General features: G+C 43.4%; 1 protein-coding gene across 3 annotated transcripts in view; it reads left to right on the top strand.

Moving 5' to 3' along the window:
- Window positions 1-14065, top strand: part of SCAPER (S-phase cyclin A associated protein in the ER) — a 522888-nt gene that overhangs the window by 492454 nt on the left and 16369 nt on the right. The window lies entirely within an intron of this gene.

Below are 14065 nucleotides of genomic sequence, written 5' to 3'. Positions count from 1 at the left end.
AGCCATCTGGATGAAAGGAACACTAAACCCTGTATTTATTTCCGAGAAGATCTGGATGCCCCCAGTGCTAACCTTGAATGAGCATGGAGGCAAAATGTATGTTCTTTGCATTCCCTTTGAAGAAGGTTGAGGAGCATGCAGTCCATTCTGGAAAGAATTCCATAGTTAAAATATAGAAAATGTGGACCAGAACAAGTGTCATTTATAGAAAAGTTCCTCTTTTCCAGACACTGGTGCCAGGAGAACAGATCTTTTTCACCTCCCCCTCCCACCATGGGAACATTCTGGAAGTGCTTTCCCCTTGCTAACACCCCCCAGGTAGCGATGCATTGTTCTTTCCAGGCCCAGCAGGTTCATAAGTCTCTTACAAGCTGCTCTCACCATCTGAGATAGCCACTGTTACCATTTTGGCAAGTTCCCTTACAGTCCTTATTCTGAATACTTTTTCCAGTTTTATTGAGATATAACTGACATACAGCTTTGTATCAGTTTTAGTGTACAAAGTGATAATTTGGTATGTGCATATTATACAAGATTAATACCACAGTAAGTTTAGTTAACATCCATCACTTCACATAGTTGCAAACTTTTTTCTCATATGGTGAGAACTTTTAAGATGCACCATCTTAGCAACTTTTAAATGTATGTGTGATACAGTACTAGTCAACATGCTGTACACTACATCCCCAGAACATATTTATCTTAGAACTACAAGTTTGTACCCTATGACCACCTTCATCTGTTTCACATCCCCACCCTTCCATGAATATTTTACGTAGCTGAGATCATACTGTACATACATACTGTTATATCCTACTTTATACACTTAACATTACAGGTCTTCCTTTACTTACACTGGGGTTATGCCCCAATAAACCCATCAGAAGTTGAAAATATCTTAAGTGGAAAGTGCACTTAATACACCTAGCCTACTCTCAGGATGCTCGGAATACTTACATTAACCTACAGTTGGGTAAAATCGTCTAACACAAAGCCTGTCTTCTAGTACAGTGTTGAATATCTCATTTAGTTCATTGAATACTGCAGTGAAAGTGAAAAACCCAATGGTTTCTGGGTAGGGAATGGTTGTTAAGTAGACCAGTTGTTTACCCTCATGATCGCGTGGCTGACTGGGGGCCAGCTGGGAGCTGCCGCCACCCAGCATCACCAGAGAGTATCTTATCAGTAGCCTGGGAAAAGATAAAAATGCAAAGTACTGTTTCTACTGAATGTGTATCACTTTCATAAAATTCAAAAATCATAAGTCGAACCATCAGTCAGGCACTGTCTGTGTATCAAAACCATTCTTTGTGAATATCTATATTGAAGTATAGTTGACATACCTGTTGTGAATATCGTTTTGGCTGCAGGGCTCTATCCTGTGTAGACAGCCCGTAGTTTACCAAACTAATTTCCTGGTTTTTTTTATTTTTTAATGTTTATTTATTTGGGGGAGGGGCAGAGAGGAGAGAGAGAATCCCAGGCAGGCTCCATGCTGTCAGCACAGAGCCTGATGTAAGGCTCAAACTCATGAAACTGTGAGATCATGACCTGAGCTGAGATGAAGAGTTGGACAGTTAACCGACTGAGCCACCCAGGCACCTCCAATTTCCTGTTTTATACTTAAGTTGTTTATTATGTATCATGACACTATCTACTGGACTTGTAAAGAGGTCATCTGTGGATGTGAGAGTATTTTGCTGTGTTACAGTTCTACGGCAAGAGATAAGCTCCTTCACCATATCCGCATTTGGAGATGGTTTGAAACTTTTTGCTTAAGCCAACTCTGTTGTAATGAATTTGCTGAACTCAGAATTGTGTGGGATTTCAGAGAGTTTTTCTGCCAATGCCAGATCACAGACTGATCCTTTCCTACATATAAAGCACACCTCCTAAGTATCTGTGGGCTCACCAGAGTGAATGGGAAATGGGGTCAGGGGAACTGGCATTTGGAGATGCCATGACAGAGCAGTGACTGGACACGTTGGGGCAAGCGGAAATAGACTAAAAGGGCAGAGAGAGCACCAGGCAGCACAAGCAGGAGACAGGTGCGCTATGGCTTGTCATCTGGGGAAGAAGACACAGCAGCATTTGGAGATCATTGTTGAGAAGTGAGCTCACTAAGAGAAAGAAATTAGAAAAGGGAAAAAAGCCAGATCTTCTATTTTGACACCTAGCCTCCCAGAAAGATTGAATATTAAACTGGACATCCACTTCTGATTTGACGCAAGATCAGAGAAGTCAGTTCAGCCCCAAGGCAATTAATGAAAAGCAACAATCTATGAGAAGAAAGAATGTGATAAAAAGTAGAGGAGAAATCAGAAATCAATAGACTTATAGTAAGTGTCAAATACTGAGACACTGCATCTTATGGAGATGTGCTTTCTAAGCATAACCCCTGATGTTTGTAAAATCGTTGATACCGTTTTTCCCATCTGGTGTCTTTTGGACCTCATTAGCACTTCAGTGAGGACGTAAGTACATCAGGATGTAGTTCTGCCTCACATACAGGTAAGGGATTGGGATTTGAAGAGGTTATAAGTCCCCTGAAATGGTACAAAGAAATACAAAGATACAAAGAAAACTTTAGGTCCTGGGATGGTATAAATGAGCGTGTTTTATGAACACAAAATTGAACACAGTCTAGCAAAAGAAGGCCTGGGTTCTAACCCCCACTCTGCCACAAGCTCTGTGATCTTAAATCATTTTCCCTCTTGAGGCTTGAGCATGTTTGACTATACAAAGAGGTATACTGGTTCTGGAAATGACGGTGGTGATAGTGCACAATATTGTGAATGTACTTAATGCCACTGAATTGCAGGCTTAAAAATGGTTAAAATGGTAGGTTTTCTGTTATATATATTTTACCACAATAAAAAATGCTTTTTAAAAAAGGAAGTGGATTGTTCTAGATGACCTCCCTTGTGAATTCCAGGAGTCTGTGATATTTTAAAGGCTAAGATTAGAACCACAGACAGACGAGCATTCTGATCTCATGAGGACTCCAAGCCATTTTGTGGTTTTTCAGATGCTCCTTGCCCTACTCTGGATCCTGTCAGCACCAGATGGCTTCATTAGCTGCCTGTCCACTCCATGGCAGTGAACCCTTAAAAGCTGCATATACCCTGGTTCCCCATATTAATAGAGGAGCTCCACTGACAAAACCAGTAAGCAGAGACTTACAGGTGAGATGTCAGGTGCCTTGCTCTGTGAAGCCATCTCTAGCCACAGTTGTTTCACCCACATCAAAGGGTTGTGCTCACCAGCTCGTGGCTGGGCTCCATGCCATCCAGCTGCATGGCAGGGGCTAGGGAGGGGAGAAATAACCCCAAGCTTACTAAGAGGATAACTGCTCATATCCCAGTAGAATTAGGGAGTTTTCTGTAACTAAACAGCTGATTGTTTATTTCATTCTAAAAACTTGTTTTACTAAATTCCCTTTCTAATCTCCCCAGTAATTTGCCAAGTGAGCGTTTGCTGAGGAGATGTGGTAAATTCAGCTTTAAGGTCTCATCCTTTAAGGTCATAGATTCATGGAATCTTCACCTGGAAAGGCTCTGAAATACCTAGCCCAGCTGCCTCATATTACAGGTGGAAAAATTGAGGCTCAGGGAGGAAAGGAATTGCCAAACCAAGAACTGGCACACCCAACTCACAACTTGCAGTCAAGTTCCTGCCCTTTCCACCTCTCTGTTCTTATGAAAGTGAATGTATTTAACCTGATGCCACATTCTCTAAATCAGAGGAATTTCAGAGGAAACATTATGATGCTCAATTCATTTAATGCTTCCGTATCATTAGTCAGTCATGTTAATTTGCAGGGCCTGTTTGTGCACAGTGGATCCTTTATTTTCTCCTGGGGAAACAGCTTGTGTCTTTAAAAGACAGGAGATTTTGAACTCCTGCTGCAGCCTAAGCCTGTTTTATTAGGTAACTGCTTTGCATAAAGGATTGGCACTTTTTATTTGCCACCATTTAGTCTATTAACTGCAAAGACAGCCCCCCTGATACCAAAGATGACTTCAGGGAAGAAACCTGGATAATAAAAATAATACCCTATTCTTGATGGACCCAATCATGTTTTCTATCGGGTTGCAGTTTCTAATTAAAATGTTTTTTTTAATCAAAAACTTCCTTGTATTTTATGGCAATTTCATGACTCTTTCTAAATCCCTTCCCATCTAATTATTATAATGAACATAATTAGTATGTGCTGTCAGCCCTTCACTTTATTTACATTTTATATTGGATAATTAAATGTGGTCTGATAATTAAATTAACTCGAATGACAGATTATTTGACTGCCTGCATATTACCGTATTGGGAATAAGCACCTTTGCATATTCATTTTAGTTAGTGACTTTTTCATTTGGAAAGACCCCATAGATCCTAGCTATCAGAACCAGAGTCTCTTGTGGCAGTTGAAAGGAAGGATCCCTGTGGCCCACCCTCCCCCATCCAGCTTCTCAGTAGAGAAGTCCTTGCAAATCATTTAATCATCTGCCCTGCACTGGACCAAAAGCTCTTGAATGCTTCTGGGGAATCAGAACGGACGAGTAAGGCTGGACAGGGAACCTTTTGAAACTAGATTCACCCTGAGCTGGGTGACATGCATTTCCCAGGTCTTTTGTAATTTGATGACTTAGTAAGAAAACTTAAACGTTCGTTGACTAAACATATCTGAAATGTATCTATTGTACTCACCTCAGGCGTTTCCCTGCAAACAAAAACAGGGCACTTTCCTAGCTGTATACCATCTGCAGCTGAGGAAAGCAGACTGATGTCTTAAGAGTGGCAGTTTTCCAAAGCCCCAGTTCAGCCTTTAGAACTTTGAGAAGGGACCTAATTCCTACTCAAACATTCTTAACTTCACTTTGTTTTTCTCAAAGGCAGATGGTCCTAGGTCACACCCATTTGGTAAACTCCCCCGGCCCGGCCCGTGCGAGTCCATGAATGGGGTCTGCTGTGGTGGGCTCGGGGCAGAGTCTCCAGCGTTTGAGGACTTTCTATTCTCCCAGTGTTGGCAGCTCGTTCTTCAGCTGTCACACAAACATTCACCTTTCTGCATTATCTTTCTTTATGTGACAGATACAGTTCCTTTCATAAAATGAAAATGTATCACGTCTAAGGAAAGCTTAACAATTTCAACAATATAACCATTTGGCAGTTACTCTCTTTATATTACAATACCAAAGAAAAATGTGGGATTTTTCCCCAAAAAGAGAACAACACTTTCCTAATTAAACTTACCTTCTGCCTAAACATTTAACACTTCTAGTGAGTGACCCAGCTAGTATTACGATGGAGAAATTTGCCAGTTAGCACTTTGGGCTGATTGTATTAAGTCACCAATTTCACAGAATCCGCATAAAAGACACCTTTTACTTCGGTCATCTCTTTGGATGAATTTTCCCATGCAAGAGTAGTTGGAACTACCACATGATCATAGCACATAAACCACCTGAGAGGTTGTAGGGAACTCCTAGCCCCATTACCAGATCAACTGGAGTCGAAGGCAGTCCCACCAAGGAGCCCGCACTTTCACCACTCAGCATGAACACTGGCCACGGATACTTGTACTGAACTGAGAAAGAAACATTCTTCCCCCTGTGATTGGAATGGCTTCCTGATCTGTGACTCTTGCAGTTCCCACAGATCCTCCCGTCTGTGGTCAATGCAGCAGTAGTGAGGGTGGCACCCGAATGGATTCACATCTTGAATCAGTCTGCAGCTAAAGTTTTGAATTAGCTCTCCACTGGTTCTACAAGTCAGATGTCCTAGAGGATAAGAGCATAGGCTCTGAAGTCAGCTGGCTTAGAAATCCCTATCCTGCTCTATGCCAGCACTATGACTTCGGGCAAGTTACTGAACGCCGAGCCTGACTCCTAGTGAATGCTCATGAAAGGTAGCTGTTGCTACCCCTGCTTGCCCTGTCATCATCACCTTCATGACGCTGAATAATACACCTGATTCAGCAGTAGGCTAAACTCCTAATTCTTACGTAGTGATCTGAAACAAACAGGATTGTACAGATAAACTATCCTTCCTTTGCCAGTTTCCTCAGGTTCTCATTTTTGAGGAACTCAGATCCAGAACATTGCAGTAAAATAACTGTTGTGAAATCTAACAGTAAAACTTTGAAGTTGGAAGCTAGCCATAGCTTTATCCCAGTTGGACTATGAAAAGTTGGGATCCCACGAAGGCCCTTCAGCAGTGACTATGAGACCAGGGGCATGAGTAGGGTCATTCTGAGGGCTAGTTTAATTTAACTGCAAGGTGGCATGAAGTTAATCATTCCTCTCAGTTCCATCCCAAGACTAGGCAGAGCCATGGAAGACACACAAGAGGAAGCTAAGAAAACCGTCAACACTCTCTTCCCAAGGTACCCAAACCCAGACCCTCTGAACAGGATGAATACTGTCAGGGCAGCTGTGTGCACAAACCTCAGTCATCCTTGCTCCCTTGAACGTCTTCTATTGGGACGTCAAACATGCATAAGAAAATGATGCCAAAGGGATATTTTGTCCAGAGTTTAACTCCTGACCAGTGATTATTCTAATTTTTCTGGGCCTGCCTTGGTCTTCAGTCACAGAGGAACTTTTTTCATAAATCACTGAGGTAGATTATAAAGAATTAATGTGCAGTGGAGCACCTAGGTGGCTCAGTCGGTTGGGCATCCAACTCTTGATTTCAGCTCAGGTCATGATCTCACAGTTCATGAGTGTGAGCCCCGCGTCAGGCTCTGCCCCAACAGTACAGATTCTAATCTCCCTCGGGATTCCCTCCCTCCCTCTCTCTCTGCCCCTTCCCAGCTCATACACACAACACTCTTTCTCAGAATAAATAAACTTTAAAAAAAAAAAAAAAAAAAAAGGATTAATGTGTAATCACAAAGAAAACACCACTCCTGAGATAGGAAATTTTATTAAGACCCTCATTAGTCGCAAAAAGCCCACCACGATGGAACAAATGCTGGTGCAGCAGTCAGGATTGCTAGATCCTTCTACAGCTGCAGAGCTGACTGACCCTGGGCAAGTCACTGCCCTCTGGGCTTCAGTTTCCTGTCTGTAAAAAAGGGTGATTTGAAGGGCCCCTCCTACTCTGATAGAGGATGAAGTGTGAAGTCATGGCCAGACCAACATAAAAAGGTAGATTTAATCATTTTCATTTCTAAGTATAGTAATCACAAATATTCCACTCTAGCCACAGCTGGTCTCCTTGCTGTTCCACAGACATACCTCAAGCCTTTGTTCTAAGTGCTTTCTACTGAATACTTACCCTCAGAAAGCAACATGGTTTGGAGAGGCTTCCAAACTTTTTCCTCAGATATCATGTTATCAGGCCTTCTCTGACCACAGTATCTAAAACAGTTACATAAGCCTCATGGTCACTGTTTCCCCCTTACCTTGCTTTATTTTCTTCACACACTTATTACTTCCCACCATGTATTTCTTTTGTCCGTCTCCACACTCCCACCCCCACAGCATCCCACTAGAATGTAAGCACCTTGAGAGCAGAGTCTTGTCTTCAGTGCCTGCAGCGGTGCCTGGCACATAGCGACTACCTAATAAACGTTTGTTGATTGAATGACTGGGTGTTGAGATGATACATTTCTCCTTAGGCATAATACTGCACAAAAGGTTAAAATGATCTCAGATTTTGAAAGATACAACACTTCTATTTTACTGACCAAACCTCCTGAACTCACTTCTAGCTAAAAATTTAAGAGCCATTTCTTTGGCACTATGGGTTACTTATCTTCAAATCTGTTCTAAAAGAAATGGCTTTGTTTTGTTTTTGCTGGAGCCAGTAGTTTTGACATCCAAAGGAAACTACATGTTTAAAGGTTTGGCAAATATTGTGCTTGAGAACACAGTGGTGTGTGGAGAAAAGCTTTGGGGGTGGATCACATCCTAGCCCCTCATTTCCATTGGGTGGTAAACAGAGGCAGGCTGTCCTGAAGGTCGCCTTCACTGACTATAGCAGAGAGACAACAAGTCCTAACTCACAGGGTTGTTTTGAAGAGTAAATGTCATCCTGATCACTCAGGTCTCAGATTTGACTCTCAGCTATGCCTGTGGGGTCTTTGCTCACCAACGTGGTGCCATTGATTTGGTTTGCATGATTTGGTTTTTAAAAAAGGTTTTTGGGGCGCCTGGGTGTCTCTGTTGGTTAAGCATCTGACTTCTGATTTCAGTTCAGGTCATGATCTCACTGTTTGTGAGTTCAAGCCCCAAGTTTGGCTCTGTGCTGACGGCATGGAGCCTTCTTGGGATATTCTCATTTTCTCTCTCTCTCTCTCTCTCTCTCTCTCTCCTCTCTCTCTCTCTCTCTCTCTCTCTCTCTCTCTCCCTCTCCCTCTCTCTCTCTCTCTCTCCCCCCCTTCCTCCCTCCCTCCCTCTCTCTCTGCCCCTCTGCCACTTGCTCTCTATCTCTCTCTCAAAATCAAAATAAATTTAAAAAAATAGGGGCGCCTGGGTGGCGCAGTCGGTTAAGCGTCCGACTTCAGCCAGGTCACGATCTCGCGGTCCGTGAGTTCGAGCCCCGCGTCAGGCTCTGGGCTGATGGCTCGGAGCCTGGAGCCTGTTTCCGATTCTGTGTCTCCCTCTCTCTCTGCCCCTCCCCCATTCATGCTCTGTCTCTCTCTGTCCCGAAAATAAATTAAAAACGTTGAAAAAAAAAATTAAAAAAAAAATAAATAAATAAAAAAATAAATTCTTCTTAAAAAAAAAGATTTTCAACAGTTATGACCCACTCTAAGAAAGCACACTGCAGGAAAATCTATACTTAAAGACCCCCAAACCACCATATAATTCAATTTAATAACATTTCCTAAGGACCTCTTTAAATGTTTATCTTAAATCTCTTCACATGTAGTTCCTTTGAGAATATGTAGCTTTAGTAGGCCGTCAGATGCTGCACACCTTGTCAGAGAACCCGGTGTGTGAGAGCCCTGTCAGGGCAGCAGCCCATGGCTGGCCTCTGCTTCAAGGCATCACTAGTACATTTTTATAGCTTGTTGAGAGGATCATGGGCTCTGGAGCCTGGCAACCTAAGTTCTGATCCCAGCTCTCCCACTTACCAGCTCTGTGATCCTGGACAAACCACTTACATTTCTGGTGCCAGTTTCCTCACCTGTAAACTAGGGAAGCCATCAATAACATCACAGCCTTGTTGTGCAAATTAAATTAGGCCATGCACATGGTGATTAGCACATTCCCTGGGCTGGAACAGATGTTGACTGTGATGTTATTGAAGTGATCATTGTCTGCCTCCTGATTCCCTGCTCTTAGTGGGAGAAGCCCAGGAGTGTGCTCTCGGTAAGCCCTGACACATGATATCAGCTTGGATAGGCCGTCTCTGCTGTCGGGGTGTGTTTCCCCACCCATGAAGAAGCTGCAGAAAGCTCTGCGTGTCTGCTGCCTACAGGGTTCCTCTGTGGACCCAAAAGAGGTAGATGCACCAGGGGTCCACTTGCAGATGCCTCTGGGCTGCCACTCCGTGCACTGCTCTGGTGTAGCTGCCAAGGGGCAGTGACTGGGAGGGTCAGTCCGGCTCTGTCCAGCTGCCAGTCCCCTTCCTAAGGTGCATGCCTCATGCAACTGGACATACCTGACAGGTGACAAACATATGCTTGTCTGGACAGCAGTGAAGGAGAATCTCCACTCACCACTTTGCATTAGAAAAGTAGGATGAAGGAAGACCTCACACCCAGATCATTCTTTTTTGTACAGGCAACTGCTAAACTGAAAACACACCACAGAGATCACTCAGAGGTGCATTGAGATTGTGTTAGGAAAAGAAACTGGAAAATGGCTCACATGAATCACTGTGAAAATTTAATGGGTCTTAATTGGAACCTTATCCTACTGTACTTAGAGCAGGGAGATGAAAGCAAAAGAAATCTGAGAGACCATTTATTTCACTCGAGAAAGCAGTAAACTGAAACTACAAAAAGATTTGACTACTATTATATTTTTATGATTAAATAAAATTGTCATAGACTGGTGCTGGTGAGCCCATAAATGCTCCATGGAATGCATCCATGCTCTCTGACTGCTGATAGGATGTGACCAGAAAATCTATCAGCCTGTGCTCTGCATTTATTAACCCTGCTGTTCTCACACCACCCAAGGTTTGACCCAAAGCTCTCCTCCCAGGAATGGTCCAAAGCCCACTTGGAGTATTTGTGTTTTAAGGCATCATTAAATGCATTACCCACCCACCTCCCTACCCACCCCCCCACACACACACACACACACATCCTGTTGGTCTGTGATGGACATAATCTTTCCAGTATTATGTGTGTCTGTGAGCGTGTGTGTAATTATAAGTTCTCTTTTCTTAAAGAAGTGACTTTAGAAAATCAGAATAGCTACTAGTTGAGAATTTGTGGGCAACATGTTTTGTATGATGATTCTTTTATTCATTCTTAAGAAAAACAATAAGCTTTTTTTTAACCACATTTAAATGTAATATCTGTGTGGGTATAGGCAGCATAAGGTGCTTATGTACGTGAATGCTCATAGCACAGGATTATATTATTTCTGCAAGTTCACAGGCCTTTAGAGACCATTTAGTCCAACTCCCCTCATTGCCAAAGAGGAGTAGGACTTGAGCCCAAAATCACTGGAATCAAGCCTTCTGACATATTATCTAAGGCTTTCTGCGACTAGCCTTCCCACTCACTCCCCCTTTCCCCACTCTATGGTAGATGGCACACAGGTAATGCACGTAAACAGAAAACCCAAAATAAAATAGTCCCTCGAATGTATGATGATGAGTCTGTGTCATTTACAAGGTCTGTGCTCTTTAGACAAGGTTCTTTCTCAAACATAAATTAAAATTAAAATTTGGGTATAGTCCCTGACAGATTATACAATCCGTGACTTTAAGGGTGAGCCAAGTGTTTGAGATAATCTAGCCCAACCTTCTTGTGCTGCAAATGTGTTTGAAGGGAATTTAGAACATGCTTTATTTGAAAGGTAACTCTTCTCACAGAATAGACAACATAAAAGAAGGAAAAAGAAGCTCTAACACAGAACAGAATGCTGGAGGTGACTTATTCTTGGGGAAATGCCAGTACTGTGAGCTTTGTGTCCATATGAGCATTCATCACTCATTCCTTCTCTCATATATCCACTTTTGCTAAATGCCCAGCCTCTATCAAATCACGTGCTGGGAGACGCGGAAATGAATACAATCTAGACCTTGTCCTGTGGAACCCACAGCCTAGGAGCAGTGCTGTCAGTGCAGAGACTCAATCCTTCCTTCAGCAAACACTTAACCAGTACCTGCAGTGGTCCAGGCACTGTTCTAGACACCCAGGATCCAGTGGGAAACAACATAGACAAAGCCCCTGCCCTCAAGTTGCTGACATTCTGGGAGGGAAGGGAAGGGAAGACCATAAATAAATGTGGATCTATGCTAGAGGTTCCTCTTAGAGATCATTCATGGTGGAGGTGGCGCTTTGGCTGATATCTGAAAGTAGAGCAGGGGTGCCTGGGTGGCTCAGTAGTCAAGCGTCCTCCTTCAGCTCAGGTCATGATCTCACAGTTCGTGGGTTTGAGCCCCATGTCAGGCTCTGTGCAGACAAGCTCGGAGCCTGGAGCCTGCTTTGGATTCTGTGTCTCCCTCTCTCTCTGCCCTTTCCTGCTCATGCTCTGTCTCTCTTGCTCTTGAAAATAAAATTAAAAATTAAAAAAAAAAAGTAGAACAGATATTTACTGGGCAGCAAGGTAAGAAAGACCTTCAAGGCATAGGAAAGACCATAAGCAGAGGTACAGGGATGTAAAATAGCCTGGCAGGTTCAGGTTCAGCTGTTCATTCTGACCAGAGCTTAGGAGGCAGGAGAAGGAATAAGAGCTAAGAGTAAACAAGCAGGCCAGGCCCAGGTCTTGAAGGGACGTTATGTGCTAGATCAGGAACTTGGGAATTTTCACCTGTAGGAAATAATGAGAAGCCCCTAAATATTACTAGCAGGAGATGATATGTTCAAAGTGTGTCTCAAAGTCATTTCAGTATGTGGAAAATAGGAAGGTAGGCATTAAGGACTTTCCTACTGGAGCCCAAGAATTGAACAGAAGCCCCTGGTTCTGAAGCATCATTCTAACCTATAGGAGCACAATGATGTTTGAGGAAGCAGTCTGCCCAGATGCCTCTTTTGTATCCCTTTGCTGGTGGTAACCTATTTCCCTGAGGAAGCAGAGAACAAACAAGGCACTCACTTGCTTCTCACTCAGTTTCCCTGGAGGGACACAGTAGGACAGCCACTCACCCCTTACTATATGAGGAGACCCTTGTTTCTGGAGGATCACCTGCTCTCCAAAGCTTGTGAGAGGCCACACCCCCAACTACTGGCTTTAGTTAGTCCTCCTGACCCTGGCTGCTTTCCTCCCTTTCTCCCTTCTTCCCTCTCTCTCCTTCCTCCTTGACACTGTGCTGGGGCTTGACAGCAATGAATCCCTGGGACCACCAGGAAAGAAGGCTAGTGCTTAAAGGGCCTACCTCCCACACAGTCTGCCAAGATCTCTGCATTTAATCTCAGCCTAGAAATCTATTTTATGGCAGAAGCAAGTTTGGGAGGAGAGAGAAACTTATGTGCAGTGCTAACCAAAGGATTCTATGTGTTTCTCTGCTCGGAATTTGATTTGCTTATGTATGTGGACAGACTCTCCAAATTTTTCTCCCATGTTATTTAAATAAAGCCACTTCTACACCCTCCCTACTCTACCCGCAAGGCATCAGATGAGAGAAACAAGGTGTGTGTGTTGGGGGCATGCCATTTTCTTTATATGATTCATAGAGGTCACTGGCTTCAAGGCCCCTCCTGTCCTGTTGTTTCTGTCCTGGGCCTGGGCTTTGGGTCTGATAAGACTGGTCAAGAGTGATGTGGACAGAGAGGCTTGGCCTGGCCACCGTGGCTGCTGCCTCTTCACCCCAGCATTGTAGCAGGACCAGTTTTATGGAGAGGAATGTAACAACTCCTTTGTTTTGGTCCTGCTAGAAAAAATAGTCTTTGTTCCAATGATTTACAGATTCTCTCTGCTGTCTCTTTTAATGAATTTAGATGTCTAGACACCTATTTTTGCCCCTCTGTTGAGGATATCTTGTCTCTGACAAGAAAATGAGAAAAGCAAAACAAGAATTCTTAGGCATTAAGAATTTGCCTCAGTGAGATTTAACTGTTTGTACACACATCTGTGCTACTTTATACTCCACTCACCCTACCACACTGACACAACTGGTTGGACCTTAGGTTTAACAGACCAGCTCACAACACTTGCTGAAAGAGGCTGCCCCTGACCCACCCTGCCCCTGCTGTCTGTACTGTTGTGCGAAGAGGCTGGTGAATTCCATAGGGTGCTGGCCAAAATACCCAGTCGGCTATTCTTGCATATCCAAAGATGGTGTCCCCTGAGGACCTTGAAGGCCCTGGCCTGAGTACCCAAGGCCCTGATAGGGTAGGTATAGGCCCCCTGGAGCTGGGTTTAGGAACCAAAGCTCATTCATTCATTCCCCTAATACTTACTAAGCACCTGTTGTTCGCCATGCACTGTGCTAGGCACCATGCCAGATATTAGGAATATAGCAGTAAATAAAAGGGACATAGCCCCTGTCCCTACAGAGTTTAAAGCCTTAAGACTGTTGAAAACTGGGGATTCACATCTGTCTTCCTTTGCCTAAACAGGTGTTCATATGTGTGGAGCCAGGCAGGGCTATGTGTGTGGTTCTGTCTTTTGGTCCATGGCAGACATAGGGCTGGGGTCCTGAGGACAAACGTATTTAGAAACTTGCCAGCGGGCATTCTGAGAAAAAAAAAAAAATGCAGAGCTTTCTAAAACCACTGATGAAATTCCTCCTAAATAAGGGGGAAATTCAGGATCACTCTTAGATCTTAGCAAAATCAGCAGGATTCAGAGTATAAGTAGGTAAAACTGAACTTGACCATTTTCTGTTTTGTTTCCTTGAAAGTACATGATTTCTAGAGAGCTGAAAATTTTATGATAATACACCATGGTTGTATCTATGATTGACAGGTAGACACACCCATACATACTTGCCT

The sequence above is a fragment of the Panthera onca genome, chromosome B3 (assembly GCF_046562875.1).
Source record: "Panthera onca isolate mPanOnc1 chromosome B3, mPanOnc1 haplotype 2, whole genome shotgun sequence".
NCBI classification, from domain to species: Eukaryota; Metazoa; Chordata; class Mammalia; order Carnivora; family Felidae; genus Panthera; species Panthera onca.
The sequence above is the reverse complement of the archived record's forward strand: the minus strand, read 5'-3'. Positions and strand labels throughout refer to the sequence as shown.